This window comes from Rutidosis leptorrhynchoides, chromosome 5, assembly GCF_046630445.1.
Source record: "Rutidosis leptorrhynchoides isolate AG116_Rl617_1_P2 chromosome 5, CSIRO_AGI_Rlap_v1, whole genome shotgun sequence".
Classification (NCBI taxonomy): Eukaryota; Viridiplantae; Streptophyta; class Magnoliopsida; order Asterales; family Asteraceae; genus Rutidosis; species Rutidosis leptorrhynchoides.
The window spans coordinates 275,133,368-275,154,168 of NC_092337.1; the positions used below are offsets into that span (position 1 = coordinate 275,133,368).

The 20,801-nt window shown below is 37.2% G+C and overlaps 1 pseudogene; it reads right to left on the reverse strand.

Annotated features, from left to right (window-relative positions):
* Positions 1-1,348: 1,348 nt before the first annotated feature.
* LOC139847620 (sugar transporter ERD6-like 5) lies at positions 1,349-20,006 on the reverse strand (annotated as a pseudogene).
* Positions 20,007-20,801: the final 795 nt, after the last annotated feature.

Consider the following 20,801-nt stretch of genomic DNA (forward strand, 5'->3'; position numbering starts at 1 on the left):
ACATTCGCGGTGTCGTTAATATAAAAGAAAGACCGCGCCAGTTGCCGATTGAGTCTTTTGGCGAAATCATTGTACCCAGTTTGCTGCGGAATGAAAACCATCCCACATCGTATAAAATTAGACTGTTACACGTGCGAAACACGTTTAGCAGCGGTTGTACGTTGGTGGCATTGCAGTACATCTCGAACAACACAATTTTATTAACCGCATTCGGATGCAATTGTGGCACAGCAATCTTATAATACTCACATACACTGCGGAAGAATTGCGTCAGTGGAAATCGTAGGTTGCCCTGTGAGATGGCAGCCTCATAAACAGAAATCATCCCCTTAGGGGGAGTGTCAGCCCGTTGTTCAGCTGCGGGTGCGGTAGGAACAAATTGGGCAAGTGGCGGATACCACTCTTGTAGGGTTCGGAGTTTTGATTCCGTCATATAGGAAACATAACCCCCAGGAGTATGCATAGATGAAGACGACGCCATTTGTAATAAGGAAAATAAATTAGAAGTTGGAATTGAAGAAATTAAAGGTTGGATTCGTTAATTGCTTGGTACGATTGTGATTAGATGAATTTGATTGAAAATGAAATCGAGCGAGAAAGCGTAAAGTTTTTATGCGGATTATTCAGCTATTTATAATTGGAATTAGGGCGAGCAAGTGGAAAGGGTAATCATTACATTTAAACGGCTGAAATTACCGCAACGTGTAAACGGTAAATTTCTAACCGTTACAGCGTATTGATTTGACAGAATGGCGAAAGTTACCGTTGTAATTACGCGTTGGGCCTAATAAAAACAACGGTAATAAATGAACGGTAAAAATTATAAAATATTGCTTGTGAAATATTTTAATAAGCACTTCTTTATTTTTAGAGTTTATCATGATACATTCGCTTCGCGAAAATGTATCATAATAAATTGGGGGGACTTGATCATATACATAGCGTTGTATATGTATATTTTATTTGCTACAGGCCAAGAGCAGAATTACGCGGACCCTAAAGCCAAGATATGCAATATTTGCTGAAAATAAAGTACAGCAGTTATGTTTCCGCATTAATAAGAGACTGCGGTTTAATCCGCTGAGTTTCCGCGGATGGTTAGGTAATTCGCAGACCGCGGATATCTCGAACACTATAAATAGGGAGCATGGCCTCTCATTTATAGGTTGTTGATTCTTTGCCATTTTTGCCCAGGCCTCTGTAATTTTCACTTGTGATCTTGCCCAAGGGATTTTTACATCGCGCAAAGGTGAATTATGCTAATTAACAATCAAGACCGGGTCGGGGTGGTTGATCACTTGATAGTTAAAGTGAAAGACGATCATCGGGGCCCAAAATAATCATCAAACATTCCGTCCTCCATTATAATCTTATTGCACTCAATCCGTAATTAAGTAACATCGCTAATTAAGGATTGATCAATTGTTATGTACATAATAATACATAAAAGTAATTCGAATTTGCTTCTCAACAGTAGACACTACCTTAAAGTCCTTGTTAATGAGTTCATAGATGCTTGTATTTCTTCTAGAGTCAGGCCCTTGGTTTCCGGAACTAACTTTGCGACGAACCAAACAGTTAAGCAGCATATGCTTGCGAACATGAAAAAGGTTCCTGCAGGCGAAGTAAGATATCCGTCAATTCTCTAAGTCCCCTTAGTCGTGTTCATGTGTATATTGTTTTAATGGTAAGACACGGTTCAACTAAAAATGAATTCCACCAAAACATTTTGTGGATAATTTATTATTCCAATGAGTAAAATAAGTTCAAGGAAATTCAGCAAAATAAGTAATCTATTATTTATTTGTTCTACTACCATATTGGCTTGATGATGTAACGACCCGACCAAAACCGTTATTGACGGCGCCGTTAACTTAGGTCCCGTTGCGTGGTCGTAGTCCCTATATGAGACTTGTTTGACCAAAATTATGTCGCATTCATTTGAAAGGTGCAAGACTTGCAAGTTTAGTTTACAAAAGTCATAAAGTATAAATGAAATAACTTGCGACATAATTTGTTTAAAAACACAGTTGCTATAAATAGAGTAAGTATGTAAACAAAAGTTTGAATCCAAAAGTGCTATCCCTAGCGTATGTATGTATGTATCTTGACTCCAAGCAAATGATCAGAGTGTATGCATGTATGCTTGACCCCAAGCAAGTATGAGTGAACGCGGAAGCATATATCAAATAGCCAAGTATGAACCTGAGAAACATATAGAAAACTGTCAACGAAAAACGTTGGTGAAATCATAGGTGTTTGTAAACGTTGTTTTTGAACCACAAGATTTAGTATTCCCATAGTTGATTATCAAAATCGTTTGCATTCCAAAAGTATTGTTCGCGAGCACCCAATTATCAAGACTTAACGTTTCCTTCCTTAGAACCCCATCACAATAGTGTTAGAACATACACTGTTTCTCGAAAATATATTTCATCCGTAGACGGTAGCGAACCGTCCGTAATGAGGGTTTGTCAAACCCGTATGGCCACACAATATAAGTTCTCGCTTACACCCTGCAAGTGTAACTAATGATAATCGAATTGAGGATTTTTGTTCTAACTCGCTGTGGAATGTTTGTTTCCTTGTACTTGTGTTCAAAGTAATAAAGTATGTAGTATAAAACTGTATATGTTTCTCATCCCATAATTTAAAAGTATAAAAGTTGTTGAAAGATGGGACTATGATCTCACCTCGAGTGCACGAGTATAAAAGTACTTCACAAAGTAACGTATGCACGAAAGTTGCTTAGCCTTGACCTAAACAAGTAAGTTGTATCAATTAACCGGTTACGACACAAGGTCAGGTGAAATGTGTTCAATTAGTCCTATGGCTCGTTACGACTCGATTAGTATAGCATGTGAATCATGTTGTCAAGTTTCATGCAAGAATCACGTATAAAAGCATGTTAGAACATTTGCATAAAAGTTTGGTTAAGTTTGACTAAAAGTCAAACTTGGTCAAAGTCAAAGTCAACGGGGTCGGGTCGGGTATCCGACAATTTTCCCCTGATGAGAAATCATATATGAACACAATAGCCGATTTTCATGTTAATCGGGGTTACGGTTAAGCGAGAAACATTTTGAGAACATTTAAAAACACAAGAGCCTGGCCTGGGGGTTTTGCGCGGCGCGCACCCAAGTGTAAAACCAGGTCAGAACTTGACTAAAAGGGCCATTCATCTGGGTTTTTGGATTCGCGCGGCGCGCGGTGGTATGCGCGGCGCGCATACCTGGGAAAAATGCTGTTTGCAGAAAATAGACTAAGTCTCGAACCAAAACACAATTTAACACATTTCATCCACCGAAAACATTTAAAATGCATACCATATATCGTTGGAAAGGTAATTTGACAAGGAAAACAACTAAGCACATTTCATCAAGCAATTCATCACTAACAATAACCAAAAACCGCATTAAACGTTCATAATCAAGGTTTCAAGTTCATCAAATGCATTTTGGGTTCCGGGAATCCAATTTACACATATGATATGCCGTTTTGAAGGTAATGAAGCATACATTACCACTAAACACTAACAATTACCATTTCATGGCATTTAAGCATCAAAAAGTTCATGTCAAGAACTATCAAACCCTAGTCAAACATCACAAAATCATTAATCGGGTTTTTGAAGTTTTCTAAATCAACCTATACATCAAAACGAAGCTAGTGATACTAGTAACACAATTAAAACATGAACTTTAACAATCTAACAACATTAACTCATCCAAAATCAAGGATTAAGCAAACCCATTTCAAAAACTCAAACTAGTTACTCAAAACAACAAATCGAGCAAGTAAATCATATATTCATGCTAGACACGAGCCATAGACACTAACTAACACCATTTCAAATCAAAAAACACGAATTTAGAGAAATCTAGAGTTTTAGAAATGTTACCCAAACGAGATGAAGTTGGTATCAAATTGTAGAGGATGAAGAGAGGATCACGAATATGTAATTTGTTTTGAAGTTTGCTTCCCGATCCGAATTTAGATGATGAATGTTTGAATTGGGTGTTTGTGTGTGTTCTTGCTAGAGAGAAAGAGAGAGAGATGGAGGTGATTGAATGGTGAGGAAGGTGGGGAGGTGGTGACTAGTTGCCCCAATTTGGCCAAGTGACGAGATTGGTCCCTCAAGTTTCAAAGCGGGTGCGGTAATTAACCAAAAGAATATTTTAAAACGCTCGAGTAAACGGGTGATGTCAAAATTAAATAGCGGGAATATAATGAACGTTACTCACGGAAACTATTAATTTAAATACGAAAGATTATGTTTTAAAAAAAAAAAGACGGTGTTAAAATTAAATTTAACGGAAAAACGCGGGATGTTACATTATCCACGCCTCAAAAGAAATTTCGTCCCGAAATTTAGTTGGAAGTAGTAGTTGTTGAATCTTACTCGAGATCTTGCGTTGTAAATTCTACGAATAAGTGAAGGTACGTCCTTGAGCATTTCAACGAACTTGAAGGTCGGGGTCGTATGTTGTTTTAAGGTTTGGCTTCACGATTCATGGTTTCAACCGGTCCTCCTAGGAAGTGAGGGTTATCGTCGATGGTGAGTTCATCAAAGGAGATAACAAGTTCTCGTTTCGCAAAACACGTCTTTAAGTTGATACATCGAATGTAGGATAAACGGAGACTCGAAATGAGCCGGAAAATCTAAACGGCTAGCAACGGGTCTAAAACGCCCCAAGATTTCAAAAGGATAAAATATCACGGATTTAGCTTCCTACGTTTTCCCGAAATGGATTGCACCTTTCCAAGGTGCGACTCTTAACGTGACGCGGTTTCCCACGTGGAATTTGAAATGTTTACGTCTAACATCGGCGTAGCTCTTGGTGATTACGAGTCGCGTAGGGTTTTACCTGAATATGAATAAATTTTCTCGGTTGCTCATAAATAACCTCGGCCCCGGTGAATTGATCATCGTTTACTTGGTTCGACAAAGGAGAATGACGTTTCCGGTCACATGTGGTTTCAAAAGGAGTGACGTTAAAACTCGAATGAAAATCATTGTAGTACGAGGATTCGGTTAAAGGAAAATACTTTTCTCAAGTAAATTTGAAGTTGGTAATACAAATTCGTATTATGGTTTTCAAGACTTAAATCGTATGTTTGTTCGGTCCGTCGGGTTGTGGATGGTACGCGGTACCCATGTTTAAACGTGGTCCCGAGGCTTTTTGTAAGGTACTCCAAAATCTAGAAGTGAAACGAGGATCTCGATCCGAAACGGGGTACATTTCCCTAAGGCATATTGAACAAGTTTGCTAGGAATTGAAAACGTTAGCTAGGACAAGTTTCTCAAGAAAATTCGCGTCGCGGAAGATTTATCGGTTTTCAAAAACGTTCGTCGGGGCAAGTTCTTATCGGGTTTTGAAAACGATTGTTAAGACTATCCACCCTCGCGGCGAATACTTGTATGACGTGAAGAGTCGCTCTCCATTGAGAATTTAGAATAAGGACCTCCTGAACCGGAAGTACGAGGGTGATGCAAGAGAAGTTTCCGCCCCGATGTGAGCATAACGAGTAAATTGTAGTTAGTCAATAAGACTGCGCGAGGACGAGCTAGTATACCCGTGCGACATACGGTTGAAGTCGAATGGAATCGGTAATTCATTCGGAAGCATAAATATAATTTGACAATAATTGAAGGTGTGTCCCCGGTATGGTTGTTATAAATATTCTCGGAGTTTTCGGATGTCCAAACATGAAAGGATGAAGTCATGTACATGGCACATGGTGGTGATTAGGTTGATCGAGTCTAACCACCATCACGTGTCATTAGAACTTTGGTATGTCTTACCGTAATATAACCACGTTGATCGAGTGTCATTATATTACGCTAACTCATACCTCCATTCCCACATCACTCTATAGATTCAAGTTCGTGTAATCGTGAAGTTTAAAATAAACAAAGTGTAACGACGTCTCTAACGTGACTCGTATTGAATCGAAAGAATTAGTGCAACTATAAAGAAGCGTTCCCCGAGGGAAGTGTATAAATGATTGTTCACGTCAATGTGGTTCGAGTCAGACAATAAGGTATTCAGGTATGAAAAGAGTAACGAGTCATGATAACGAGTAGCACGCAACCGTAGTGATAAATGTTGATGACGATACTCACCTAGAGTAGTGATGGTAGTAACACCAAAAAGTAGATAGTAAGAAACACTAGTGGGAAACCGATAGTAAGTTGAAACGGTGGCAAATAACAATCCGGGAGACAGAGTTCCCGAACAAGTGTGACTAATGAAGTCGTCGTCATCCATACGTGTATGAATCATGAATTTACGTGTGTTACCAAAAAGTGGCGGAATACGAGTTCGTATGATGAAGGTTAGGTACCATTAAAAAGTTTGCATAAGAATGATTCAAGTATAATGCACAAGTAGTCAAGTAAGTGCTATCTATAGCAAATGTATGTCAGAATGCAAATGCTAACTATCCGGTTGTAGTCTAGACTCACTAATGCGTCCTAACGACTCTGTTAGACACACTAATGCACGTCCTAGTTCCCTACAACCAACGCTCTGATACCACTTGTAACGACCCGACCAAAACCGTTATTGACGGCGCCGTTAACTTAGGTCCCGTTGCGTGGTCGTAGTCCCTATATGAGACTTGTTTGACCAAAATTATGTCGCATTCATTTGAAAGGTGCAAGACTTGCAAGTTTAGTTTACAAAAGTCATAAAGTATAAATGAAATAACTTGCGACATAATTTGTTTAAAAACACAGTTGCTATAAATAGAGTAAGTATGTAAACAAAAGTTTGAATCCAAAAGTGCTATCCCTAGCGTATGTATGTATGTATCTTGACTCCAAGCAAATGATCAGAGTGTATGCATGTATGCTTGACCCCAAGCAAGTATGAGTGAACGCGGAAGCATATATCAAATAGCCAAGTATGAACCTGAGAAACATATAGAAAACTGTCAACGAAAAACGTTGGTGAAATCATAGGTGTTTGTAAACGTTGTTTTTGAACCACAAGATTTAGTATTCCCATAGTTGATTATCAAAATCGTTTGCATTCCAAAAGTATTGTTCGCGAGCACCCAATTATCAAGACTTAACGTTTCCTTCCTTAGAACCCCATCACAATAGTGTTAGAACATACACTGTTTCTCGAAAATATATTTCATCCGTAGACGGTAGCGAACCGTCCGTAATGAGGGTTTGTCAAACCCGTATGGCCACACAATATAAGTTCTCGCTTACACCCTGCAAGTGTAACTAATGATAATCGAATTGAGGATTTTTGTTCTAACTCGCTGTGGAATGTTTGTTTCCTTGTACTTGTGTTCAAAGTAATAAAGTATGTAGTATAAAACTGTATATGTTTCTCATCCCATAATTTAAAAGTATAAAAGTTGTTGAAAGATGGGACTATGATCTCACCTCGAGTGCACGAGTATAAAAGTACTTCACAAAGTAACGTATGCACGAAAGTTGCTTAGCCTTGACCTAAACAAGTAAGTTGTATCAATTAACCGGTTACGACACAAGGTCGGGTGAAATGTGTTCAATTAGTCCTATGGCTCGTTACGACTCGATTAGTATAGCATGTGAATCATGTTGTCAAGTTTCATGCAAGAATCACGTATAAAAGCATGTTAGAACATTTGCATAAAAGTTTGGTTAAGTTTGACTAAAAGTCAAACTTGGTCAAAGTCAAAGTCAACGGGGTCGGGTCGGGTATCCGACAATTTTCCCCTGATGAGAAATCATATATGAACACAATAGCCGATTTTCATGTTAATCGGGGTTACGGTTAAGCGAGAAACATTTTGAGAACATTTAAAAACACAAGAGCCTGGCCTGGGGGTTTTGCGCGGCGCGCAATGGGTTGCGCGGCGCGCACCCAAGTGTAAAACCAGGTCAGAACTTGACTAAAAGGGCCATTCATCTGGGTTTTTGGATTCGCGCGGCGCGCGGTGGTATGCGCGGCGCGCATACCTGGGAAAAATGATGTTTGCAGAAAATAGACTAAGTCTCGAACCAAAACACAATTTAACACATTTCATCCACCGAAAACATTTAAAATGCATACCATATATCGTTGGAAAGGTAATTTGACAAGGAAAACAACTAAGCACATTTCATCAAGCAATTCATCACTAACAATAACCAAAAACCGCATTAAACGTTCATAATCAAGGTTTCAAGTTCATCAAATGCATTTTGGGTTCCGGGAATCCAATTTACACATATGATATGCCGTTTTGAAGGTAATGAAGCATACATTACCACTAAACACTAACAATTACCATTTCATGGCATTTAAGCATCAAAAAGTTCATGTCAAGAACTATTAAACCCTAGTCAAACATCATAAAATCATTAATCGGGTTTTTGAAGTTTTCTAAATCAACCTATACATCAAAACGAAGCTAGTGATGCTAGTAACACAATTAAAACATGAACTTTAACAATCTAACAACATTAACTCATCCAAAATCAAGGATTAAGCAAACCCATTTCAAAAACTCAAACTAGTTACTCAAAACAACAAATCGAGCAAGTAAATCATATATTCATGCTAGACACGAACCATAGACACTAACTAACACCATTTCAAATCAAAAAACACGAATTTAGAGAAATCTAGAGTTTTAGAAATGTTACCCAAACGAGATGAAGTTGGTATCAAATTGTAGAGGATGAAGAGAGGATCACGAATATGTAATTTGTTTTGAAGTTTGCTTCCCGATCCGAATTTAGATGATGAATGTTTGAATTGGGTGTTTGTGTGTGTTCTTGCTAGAGAGAAAGAGAGAGAGATGGAGGTGATTGAATGGTGAGGAAGGTGGGGAGGTGGTGACTAGTTGCCCCAATTTGGCCAAGTGACGAGATTGGTCCCTCAAGTTTCAAAGCAGGTGCGGTAATTAACCAAAAGAATATTTTAAAACGCTCGAGTAAACGGGTGATGTCAAAATTAAATAGCGGGAATATAATGAACGTTACTCACGGAAACTATTAATTTAAATACGAAAGATTATGTTTTAAAAAAAAAAAAGACAGTGTTAAAATTAAATTTAACGGAAAAACGCGGGATGTTACAGATGACATGAAACCACTATTGGAACCAATTTTATCAGAAAGAAAGAAAAGAACCTTCAGTAGTGAGCTCCATCAGGAAGTTAAAAGAATATGAAACGACCCAAGAACCAAACCAGTTAACTACTGTCACGAGGCTTCCGGCTGAACTCTTAATGTTTATAGGAAAAATCTGGAAAAATAAAATAAATAAAAAAGATAAATTTCTTAAGGCTGTTTGTAGAAAATAAAACATAACAAGTGTCAAGTAATACGCTTAATGAAAACCATACCTCAGACATGATGACCCATGGAACCCCTCCCATGCCCAATGAATAAGATCCCTTAAAAACCTGCATACAACACATCTTATAATCAATAATTATGTAGTTTACTTGATAAACATTAAGAATTTGACCATGAATTTTGTATGATATACAGACTTTTGACTTTTTTGCATCATTAAGAAAATGACATGTTGAAAGTGGACTTCACGGGAAAAACATAACGAATATTCAGAAAGATTGAGAATGATCCCACTGTTTTGTGTTTCATGACTACTAGTTGAAAACTTCTTACAGCAAGAGAGTTATTTAAGAGCAATAAGTTGTCAAAATGCATTACCAGTACTCCAATGAGTGCCAAAATGGGGCTTAATCCCTTGTACAGCTGAAGATCCTGCAGTGGAAAACTAAAAATATAATATGATTTTCAAGAAGGTATAATATTGAAGTGGAAACTCAGATTTATATAAATTAATATACCTGTAGCAAGAATGATATCCCTAATAGCAAACAACCAAGGCAGGTTCCAACTGCAGAAATCTTAACAATTAAAAAATTAATGTTCGGGTTAATGTCACATTTAAGTAATGCGTAAAAACTAATCTGTGATAAATGATTGAATTTTGGTCCGTACCATTAGCAGTGGTCGTCTACCGGATACATCCATCAAAACTACACCTAACATGGTGGAGGGAATCTGCAGAATGCAATCAATTAATCATAAAATTAAAAAAAAAAAAAAATATATATATATATATATATATATATATATATATATATATATATATATATATATATATATACAAAAAATAAATATAGTGACGTTTAGGGAGCATGAATGACCTGAACAATAACCAGTGCTATTGATCCAACGGTACTTGAAAAACCTGTTAAAAACAACATTAATTGATTAAGATATTTCCATAATCATGAAGTCCTTCAAATCAACAAGGATATCGAACAATTATGATTTACAAATTACTAAGGTTTCATTTTTTACACAATATTCCTGCATTCTACATTTTGCTTGTCCCATCTCCAAATTAATTCACTTTTTATTTATTATTCTAATAATATCTAAATAATACTTACCAGCAGAAATGAAGATGGAATTCGCATAAAATGCAATAGCATTCACACCTCCAAATTGCTGAAGTACCATTAATCCAATTCCAACCTATACAGATGTCATTATATGAATAATAAAAGCCATGAAATACAATAATAGAACACGATACTATTAGAGAAAATTAAGACTCACAATGAGAGATTTGGCATATTCCTGTTGAAACATATCGATAACTCTACTTTCTGACAGTTGATCGAGGGCTTCTGTATACTCCTGTACCACAAGATTAACCTCCCAATTTCAGCATTACTTTAAGAACGTAATACGTATAGAAAAATGCATTTTGTATGAATGAAATTCCTATGCCATTCATATCATCCATTTTTCATCCAACTGTAATAATTTATCTAGAGGTGACACGACGGGCTACCATTGAAATACGCAATCTAGTGGAAAAATTTTTAGGCTTTTAACTAGCGACACTACTGGATAGTGTAAATTTTTTTGAGCTTTTAACTAATGACACCTGTGACTACGATTTCCTAGATCCGCCACGGGCAATTTCGGATACAGGCTGTGTTGACCCAAAACCCATTTTTTTTTTTTTTTTTTTAACTATAAATCATTATTGTGTTGATTATGATTACAAAAAACATTGTTACTATGACAATAACTTAGATATTCGATTTGATTTTTCTAGAGGTGGCATGATTGGCAATATGGGTAACAGGCTGTGTTGACCCAAAACCCATTTTTTTTTCATTTTTATCGAACAATAAACCAATATTGTATTAATTATGATTACAAAAACATTGTTACTAGAATACTAACTTAGATATTTGAATTTCTTTTTTATAGAAAAGAAAATACTCACACACCCCAACATCTATCACGAATATATCTGTTCATCCTAGGACTTGAACCCCGACCTCACCTTGATACGGCTAGGTTAATGCCCCTTTGGTACTTAGATATTCTAATTAAATAGGCTTCAACTCCCTTGACTAATTCTCCACATAGTTTTTTTTTTTTTTTTTTTTTTTTTTTTTTTTTTTTTTTTTTTTTTGCAAGGCAAAGTAAATTTTTATTAATAACAAAAAGAAACAGAACAGAAGCAATTGGGGACATGCTTGTAGAGACTAAACTATATTAACTGTACTTCTAAAACCATCACAATAGTCATTAAAAGCCTAAGCTATGAATCAACCATGATCATCATATGTGCCCGGATTTAGAAGCCATTGGCTCCACATGAAATTTGACTTCCTCGAGCGCCTAGTGATCCATTCGAATGCCTTAATTTGGACTTCGCATAACGCCACTGGCCCGTTACCTTTCTTTTTTTGAAACACAGTAAGGTTCCGATTTCTCCAAATTATGTAGCCACAAACCCATTCTATTGCCTTCCATAGCGTAGAAGTCTTATGCGGCTGAGAAGGGTCGATAACTCCTTGAAATAGCTCGCCCATGTTCGAGTAAGGTTGCCTACTTGAATTCCACCATCGGAATATCCGAGACCATAAATCTTTTGCAAATGAGCAGTGTATGAAAACATGTTCAACTGTTTCTAGGTCGTTGTTACATACGGGACAACGTACCGAATCCAAGTCAATGCCTCTTTTATCAAGTTCGACTCTAACCGGGATTCGATTTTGTTTTACTCGCCAAACAAACACACCAAGTTTTTGAGGGAGAAGATGAAGTCGATCAGTATAACTTGAGCTGCTATTTGGAGGAAGAAGCTTTTCGTTGATTAGCTTTGCTAATGTGTATGTTGTGAAGCTACCATTTTGCAGTAAGTTCCATGACCATTTGTCTTGCGCACCATCCGAGAAAACGAAGCTGTCGATTAGAGCCACTAGTTCATGCAATTCTGTCTGAGTTCTGCCTGTTGGAGTTCTCAACCAATTCCACGAAGTTACATTGCCATTATTGACTCGATTGCATCTATCCATGATCATCACATCCTTGTTGCTCTCAAGATTATAGAGCCTGCCAAATTTTTCTTTGAGTGTGAAGTTGCCAATCCACTTATCTAGCCAAAAAGATGTATTGTCACCTTTGCAAACAAGCTTCACAAAAGAGTTAGAAAAGGGTATGCCAAGATTGTCAATGTACGTTCCAACTTTACAAATGTTTTTCCAAACTATGCCCTTTCCCGAACCAAGATTTGAGAGACCACCCAACCCCCCGTCCCGCCCATATAAGCTCGAAATAACCTTTGCCCAAAGTGATTGCTTTTCATTGTAGAAACGCCACCACCATTTTCCCATCAAGGCCAAGTTTTTCGCTTTCAAGGAACCGATGTTTAACCCCCCTCCCTCATAAGGTAATAATATGTTTTCCCATTTAACCCATGACATTTTGGTATTATCCCCCGACCCGCCCCAAAAAAACATACGACGCAAACCTTCGAGCTTGTTGATGACACCTGAGGGAGCACGGAATAGGGAGAAGGCATATAACGGAAGGCTACTAAGTACCGATTTAACCAGGGTTAATCGACCACCAAATGACATCGATTTCGCTTTCCAATCCGCGAGCCTAGCATGTAATTTTTCAATATATGGTTCCCAATCACGACTAGTATTCATTTTCCTCCCAATCGGTAAACCAAGATACATGAGGGGTAGGCTCCCGACTTGACAACCAAAACGACGAGCCATATCTTCAACCTCCTGCGCTTGAACCCCGATACCGAATAGACCACTCTTTGAGAAGTTCACCTTAAGACCCGAGAAAATTTCGAAGCACTTAAGAACTTTAAATAAATTACCAACGTTCCTTCTATTCCATTCACCAAAAACAATAGTATCATCGGCATATTGAAGATGCGAGATTGTTACCCGGTCTTTTCCCACTTCTATTCCTTTAAAAAGGTTCTGTTGGAGTGCTCTTTTGATGAACACGTTTAGTCCTTCCGATACAATAATAAATAGGTAGGGAGAGAGCGGGTCTCCTTGGCGGACACCTTTCTGCAGGGAGAATTCCTTGGTCGGTGATCCATTGACGAGAACTGAGACCGATGCCGAAGATAAGCATGCTTTAATCCAATTTCTCCATTTCAAGCCAAAACCCATTCTTTCGAGAATCTTAAGAAGGAAATCCCAATTGATGCTATCGAACGCCTTTTCGAAGTCGGCCTTAAATATCATACATTTCTTCTTTCTCTTCTTTACCTCATCAGTCAATTCATTAGCCACGAGTATTCCGTCTAAAATAGATCTACCTTTCATAAAAGCACTTTGCTCCACACTAATAATCTTTTGGATCACCGTTTGAAGTCTTTTCGAGAGAATCTTAGCAATTATCTTGTAAAAACTTCCGATAAGACTAATGGGGCGATAATCTCCGAGACTCATCGGTGTAGTTTTCTTTGGGATCAAGGATATGAAACTTGCATTGCAACCTCGAGAAATCGATTCGTTTGTCCAAAACCAATCTAAAGCTTTCTTCAACTCGTCCTTTATTAGCCAAAAGAAATTTTTGTAAAATTTTAGATTGAAACCGTCGGGCCCCGGGGCTTTTGAAGATTCGCAATCTTTGATTGCTTCCCACATCTCCTCGTCTGTGAAGGCTGACTCTAGCCTTTTGGATTCGTCCACAGAGATGTGATTGAAGGAAAGTGAGTTTAGAGATTCAAAAGCAGGATTGTCATTCTGTTTCACCTCAAATAAATTACTGTAATAATCGTGGATTTCCTTTTTTATATCAGATGGTCGCTCGTTCCACACGCCTTGAATGTGCAGACCACGAATACTAGAGTTGTTATGCTTCCTTCGAATTGAGGCATGAAAGAAAGCAGTATTATCATCTCCTTCAGCGTACCACTTGATTCGAGCTTTTTGTTTGAGCATCTCGACCTTATCTTGTTCCTTTTTTAACCATCGAACCCTTGTTTCAATCCACTTTTCTTTTTCCAGCTCATTGATGCTTCCGGCATCAGCTTTTGCCTCCAAAACAACGGTATCCTTTTTCAGAATTTCTATTTCCTCGTCTAATGTGCCATATTTTGTTTTACTCCATAGTCTTAATGCCTCTTTTACGTGTTTGAGTTTGTCCCGAAACCTGCAATCGTCCCGATTCCCTGAAACTGGTTTACTCCAGGCTTCGATTATTTTCTTTTCAGCCTCTTCTGAGTCCAGCCATATGTCAAAAAGTTTGAAGGGTTTGGGACCGAAGTCCACGTTTGTATCCCTCATAATAATCGGACAATGGTCCGATGTATCTCGGTCAAGAGCTATGGCCGAGACTTCACCCCAGGTTTGTATGAAACGATCATTTACCAAAAAACGATCCAACTTACTGAATTTTAAACCGTTGTCACAAATTCGCGTAAACCTTTTACCTAGGAGAGGAATCTCGATCAGATGCGAATTATCGATGAAATTGTTGAAACGTTTTGCTCGACTTTCATTGAATTGACAATTTTGCCTCTCGTCTTGGGTTCTAACTTCGTTGAAGTCACCCCCGAGTACCCATTCAACGTCCGGATAATTCATTAGCTCCTCTAGATTTTCCCACAACTTCTTTTTGTCTTCGTCTTTGTGCGGGCCGTACACGTTGACGATGATAGATTCGTTTACCTTACCGATCCACTTTCCTTTGATGGCCAAGAAGTGTTGTTTCTCAACCGCGTTATTTACCTCGAAGACGTTTGGGTCCCAGATAGTTAGCATCCCACCGGATTTACCAACCTTTGGTTTTTGAATATATTTGAAGTTTGGTGAGCCCCATATTTTCTCGACCCATTCATCGTTAACATTGTTGCATTTGGTTTCCTGTATTAAGACTATATCTGGTAGTTCTTTTGTGCGAATCTTTCTAAACCATCCGACTCTACTTTTTCCTTTATCCTTACCACTGAAACTACGTATATTTAAGGACAGAATCTTCATGATTAAACTTAAATAAACGAAAGGTAAGATGGTTTGGGTTTACTTTGTTGGTTCGCTCCAGTGGACCCCCAACTTAGACCCAAAATCTCTTAACCCTACACTGCTAGACGATGTTCGTGAGTTGCTAGTTGTACTTGGTTTATCTTTTAAAGATGATGAACGTGGTTTTTTCTTGGTTTTCTTGGGGGTCATTCTGGCCAAATTTTTGAATTGCATAATCTTGGAACCACCGAGAGTATTCTTTGATTTGGTGCTTGGGGGTTTGTCTTTGAGGGTTATTGGATTGGTGTTTTGTGAATTTGCGTTATTGGATTGAGAGGTGTTATTGCATTGTGGTTTGATTTTACTTGGGATGGTAGATTTCGAAGCGTCTTTTGTCAGGTTATGGTTTGGGGAAACAGTAGCGCAATGGTTTTGTTGAAGCTTGTCATGAAGGTTTTCAATTTGGGTATCCGCCTGGAAAAGGTTGCGTTTTTGGATTGGGCTGGTACAGTTTGGTTTCGGTATGGATTTGACCCAGATGAGATAAAACACAACCCACTTAACAGTTACACGTGTAAATGGGGTTTAAAGTGACACCTTTGACTAAACCACTAAAATAGATGAATAATTTCTTACCAAAAAGTGAAATTAAATGAACAAGGTGCATGAGTATTGAGTAACTTACTCTGATTTCGGAAGCTTCTTTGGAAATATCTGCAAGTTCTCCTCTCAGTAATTGTAGAGCAGACTCAGTGTCTTTCCATCGACCTTTTTTCGCCTGCAAAAAGCTACTTACCATCTATCTATCTATCTCATAGAAAACAAAACAAATTGTCTAGTAATTCTTTCGTTATGTACAAACAAGAAGCCAAATGTTATTAAACAGTTAATAATAATGGTACTTCAGTTTATTATACACCGATATCTTATCATTTTAAAAAGCAACTCTCTTGTATTAAAAGAATTTACTTATTTGGTCAGTAATTAAGTATAACAACTGGTATTGTAACTAACTCACCAGCCATCTAGGGAGACTCAGGAATGAAGAACAAGCCTATAAGCTGTAGTAAACATGGAATGACTCCTGAAAATACGTATAAACCAAACCATTTTTATAATTAACATGTCCTCAAGCTATGATGAAACCATTAAAATTCAATAAAAATAAAAACAAGTTACCGATAAGAGCTAGTCTTCGCCAAGAAATAAGAATTCCTACAAGCCACATTACAGATATGCCGACAGATATCATCAGCTGTATATAAGGGTGCTCAATCCAGTTAGACATCACTATTATCTTTTATCTAATCTTCTTAACGATTAATAATAATCGGTTGATATTACCTGGTTAACAAACGTGAATGCTCCACGGAGGTTTTTAGGTGTTATTTCTGCTACATAAACTGGTACCTGTTTGGTTATTTGAAGCTGAGACCTTAAAGATTTCAAACAACTAAGAATCGTGAATAAACAAAATGTAAAATACAAGTATTGCAACTACCACATAGGAGATAACTCCAATTCCATATCCTATCAGCAGTCTTCCAGCATCAAGTAACCAAGCAGCCTGTAACCGACAGTTATAAGTTTAATAGAAAAGGCCCAATTGCTGAACATGTGATTATCATGACGACGGTATATATCAGAATTATGAAAAAATATATATGTTAGGGATAGGAATTATTGCCTCTGAATATAAAATTGCCAACCACCCTAAGAAACAGAAGACTTGAGACAGTCCCATAGTCTGCATATTCATTCATATATATCAATATAAAACAATAAGCGAACTGAAGAAAACGAATATGAAACATGACTATTGTTAGATACGGTTAAAGAAAAATGGGATAATTAGTAGTGCTAGTGATAAGGAAATGAGAACTTACGCCTCTTCTTCCAAATCGATCGGCTATTTTCCCACTCATAACTGCACCTACCATTGCTCCAAGTGTCAATATTGAACCAAAAACTGAGTACTGCATGTAATCATTATATTTGATATGAGAATAAGGGGAAAGCTATAATTACTTTGATTGAACTATAAACGTTTAGGTTACCAGCGGCTCCAAATTAAAAAATCAGGTCATACAGAGCAACAATTTATTATTAATCGTGATTGTTCTTGAAAAAGAACATTGCAAATAAATGTTGCAAAATGGATTAGTTATACACTTGGGTTTAGTACACTGCTTTTATGTTAATGTATTTTGTTTTTGAAACAAACAGTGAACTTGAAACACAACATTTCAATAAAAGAATGCAAAATGATAACAACAAAAAGCTTTTGCGTAAACACGTCTTTACCTCCTCCAAAGACAATCCAAGATCATCCATTATTCCAGTTTGAGCAGGAGATGAAAAGCCAACCTGCAAATTAGCACAAATTGTGCATATAATATTATTATACTAACACATTGCTATATTTTTTAGAATGGCGATTGGGATCACTCCAGGGGGACTAAACCACCCGTTGCGATCATCTCCCGTTTCGACTATGCCGATGCAGCGATAATAACCCTGTCTCCATCGCTGCCCGAGTGGAAACCTTGAAACCGATCTAAAGGCACGTCCAAGTAACATTGCTATTAACTAAAGGTACACGAATTGTGAAGGGCAGATTGCCGAAAAGGTAACTTAAGGTACCTAAATTGACAATAAAAGTAACATGACTTTTTCAGATGCCCAAAAAGGTAATGTATTGGGGAACAACTTAAAAGATAAAAAAAAGTATCGTTAATTTTCAAGTTTGAAGTACCAATTGTACAAATTATAATTCACTTGGTACTTCCGCAGGAGCATAATCTATTTTCTGGTTAAATACATTACTAGATGTTTTTCAATACTTTTCAAATTCCATTTCACCGGGTCCATGTACCAGATAGGGGCAATCGTTACACCATTCGTGTAGGTTGCTATTTACACGAAAAGGAATTTTTCACTTTCCTTCCTCTAGAAAGACTCCGCGGGAGAATTCGCCTGGCTGCAAGTTGGCATCCACATCATCGCCAAGTAGACGCTACATTATCATCCTTTTTGACAATTATAAAAATTACATTACCTTTATTGGTCATTTTCGTACTTTATGTTAGTACCTTTTTAGGCAAACTGATATTTTAGCAACCCAGCGGAAATTGTTGCGGTCATAGTTATCATATGAACAATGAGCAGATACATAACATTATAAGAAATGATAATAATTTTTCCTTGAGAGAACGAATCAAAATTCATCTTTTGAGTTTAAATATTTAAACATAGCGATCTCTCATGTCACTGTAAACGGGTAACTCCAAATTATGATATTAGTGAGGTTTGAATATGAAACCTCTTGTGAGGATATTAGGACCCCAACCACCAGCCTATCTCGTGATGGTTAACCTCTCACATTATTGTATCACAAAAAGTTAAACACAAATGTTTTTGACACCTAAAAGAAAATCTTGTATTAACCTTTGCAGAAGTGAAGTAAATAAGTATGCTCAAATAACCAACGCACTTCGGCAGCTAATGGTACCCGTTGCCTTAGAATTCGGGGCCCACTATGTTGAAGCTCTTTGAAAATGTGGGCCCGGGTTCAACCCCAATCATGTCAAGAATTCGCACCTCTTCCTACAATGAGACTAGTCGCATTCCCGTCAAAAATGGTATATTCAGTGATGGAATTTCAAAGGCATTGGACTCTTAGTGTGGATTTAGTCGATTTTCATAGGAATTATAGGACACCTTTGCATAAGTATCCTCAAATTTATCAAACAAAAAATGAATTATGTCTCTAGCAGAGTTAATTGTCACTAAAATATAAAAATCAAAATATCAAGAATGGTCTTTGTGGTTTGTATCAAAAATCACTGGTGGTCCCTGAATTATATTTTTGTCAAGGATAGTCCCTGTAAAGATTTGCATTTGAATCACTCGTGGTCCACGTGCTTTGTATTTTGAATCACCGATGGTCCTTGTCGTTTGCGTTTTTACGTCAAAGATGGTTCTTGAGATATGCACCATATGGACCATCGGTGATTCAAAATGCAAACCATGTGGTCAAGGTATGGACCATCGGTGATTCAAAATGCAAACCATGGGATCATCTTTGACGAAAAAAAAAGTTCAAGGGACCATCAGTAATATTTCTGATACCATAGGGACCATTCTTCATATTTGGTCAAACATAAAATATCAAAGAGGGACCTTTTCTAGTTCAGATTACACATGGAGAACAAGTTTTTTGATTACATAGATTTACACGGCCTAATCGGTATCTCGTAGTTGTGTCCCACCCTTTTCAAAACCTCTTGTTAGAAAACAAGATCGACGCCTTATAACCAGGTCATTAAAGTGATGGTATTGAAATATAAAATAGCATGGTAACCAAATGGATTACGTAACTGAATGAATGAATTAAGTGTAAGGATACTAAATACTTATCCAATTCTAATCTAATATACACACACATCCAAAGTACAGGTTTACAAGTAAATATATCATTTAGGATTATTGTTATTATGGAAGAAGTTATAAACTTACAGCAGAGCCAAAAACAAAAGATCCACAAACAGCCACCAAAGTGCTCAACACAACCACATGACCTGGCGCCACCGGAGAACCAGCTGACCACTCATTGGTGGACACGTCATCAGTTGTGGTGGTGGCAGTTATAAGCAATAAAGCCTCGGAAGTAGTCCCTGTATATTCTTCTTTGTTTCTACGGTTGCTTCCCATATCACTATGTGCGAATGTTGAATGTTGTTGGCGCGCTGACTGCTTCTCTATGATTAATATTAACTACCTCTCCAAAAAAAAAAAAAAAAAAAAAAAAAAAAGAAAAATATGAGTTTGCAAATCCCCTTATACTATTGGAAGATTACAAGTTTGATACTCTAAGTATGTGTATGTTAACATAATAACCCCATCAAAATTGACTTTGCATTTTCCAATTATATTCTCACCATAAATTTTCCAAGATTTGTACACAACAAACGAAAACAAATTTTATATAAAGAAAAGAATAGAAAAGAATTGAGATTCTTGAGATTAATTGAGATGTAAAAGTACAATAAAATATTTATTCTCTTTCTTTCCATTCTTATATGTAATACTCCGTCAAAATATGGCATTGACGTGCTGTATTACTAGAGGTCAAAGTCTGATCGATGCAAGCTATATGCAACGTTTTAAAAGCAATAGTGACATTTATTCAAAAACCAAAGTGTTTACATAACTTAAAAAAAACTAACAAAGTACTAATCAAACCAAATGTATTTAAAATGAAAAGACATAATGCCACTATCAAAGTTTAAACAATTCTTCATTCCAAATGCATGACCTCTACTGCCTTACTAGCTAGAGCGGAAGCATTTCCTAATTACCTGAGAATAAATATGTAAAAAACGTCAACACAAAGGTTGAGTGAATCTGTAAGACCCGAATATTTATTTTGTATACTTGTTTATAAAAGACATACGAGAACGGGCTTCGTTTAATATTTATATGGAATTAATATGCAAAGGAATCTGGTTCAGCTGTGTTGCGCG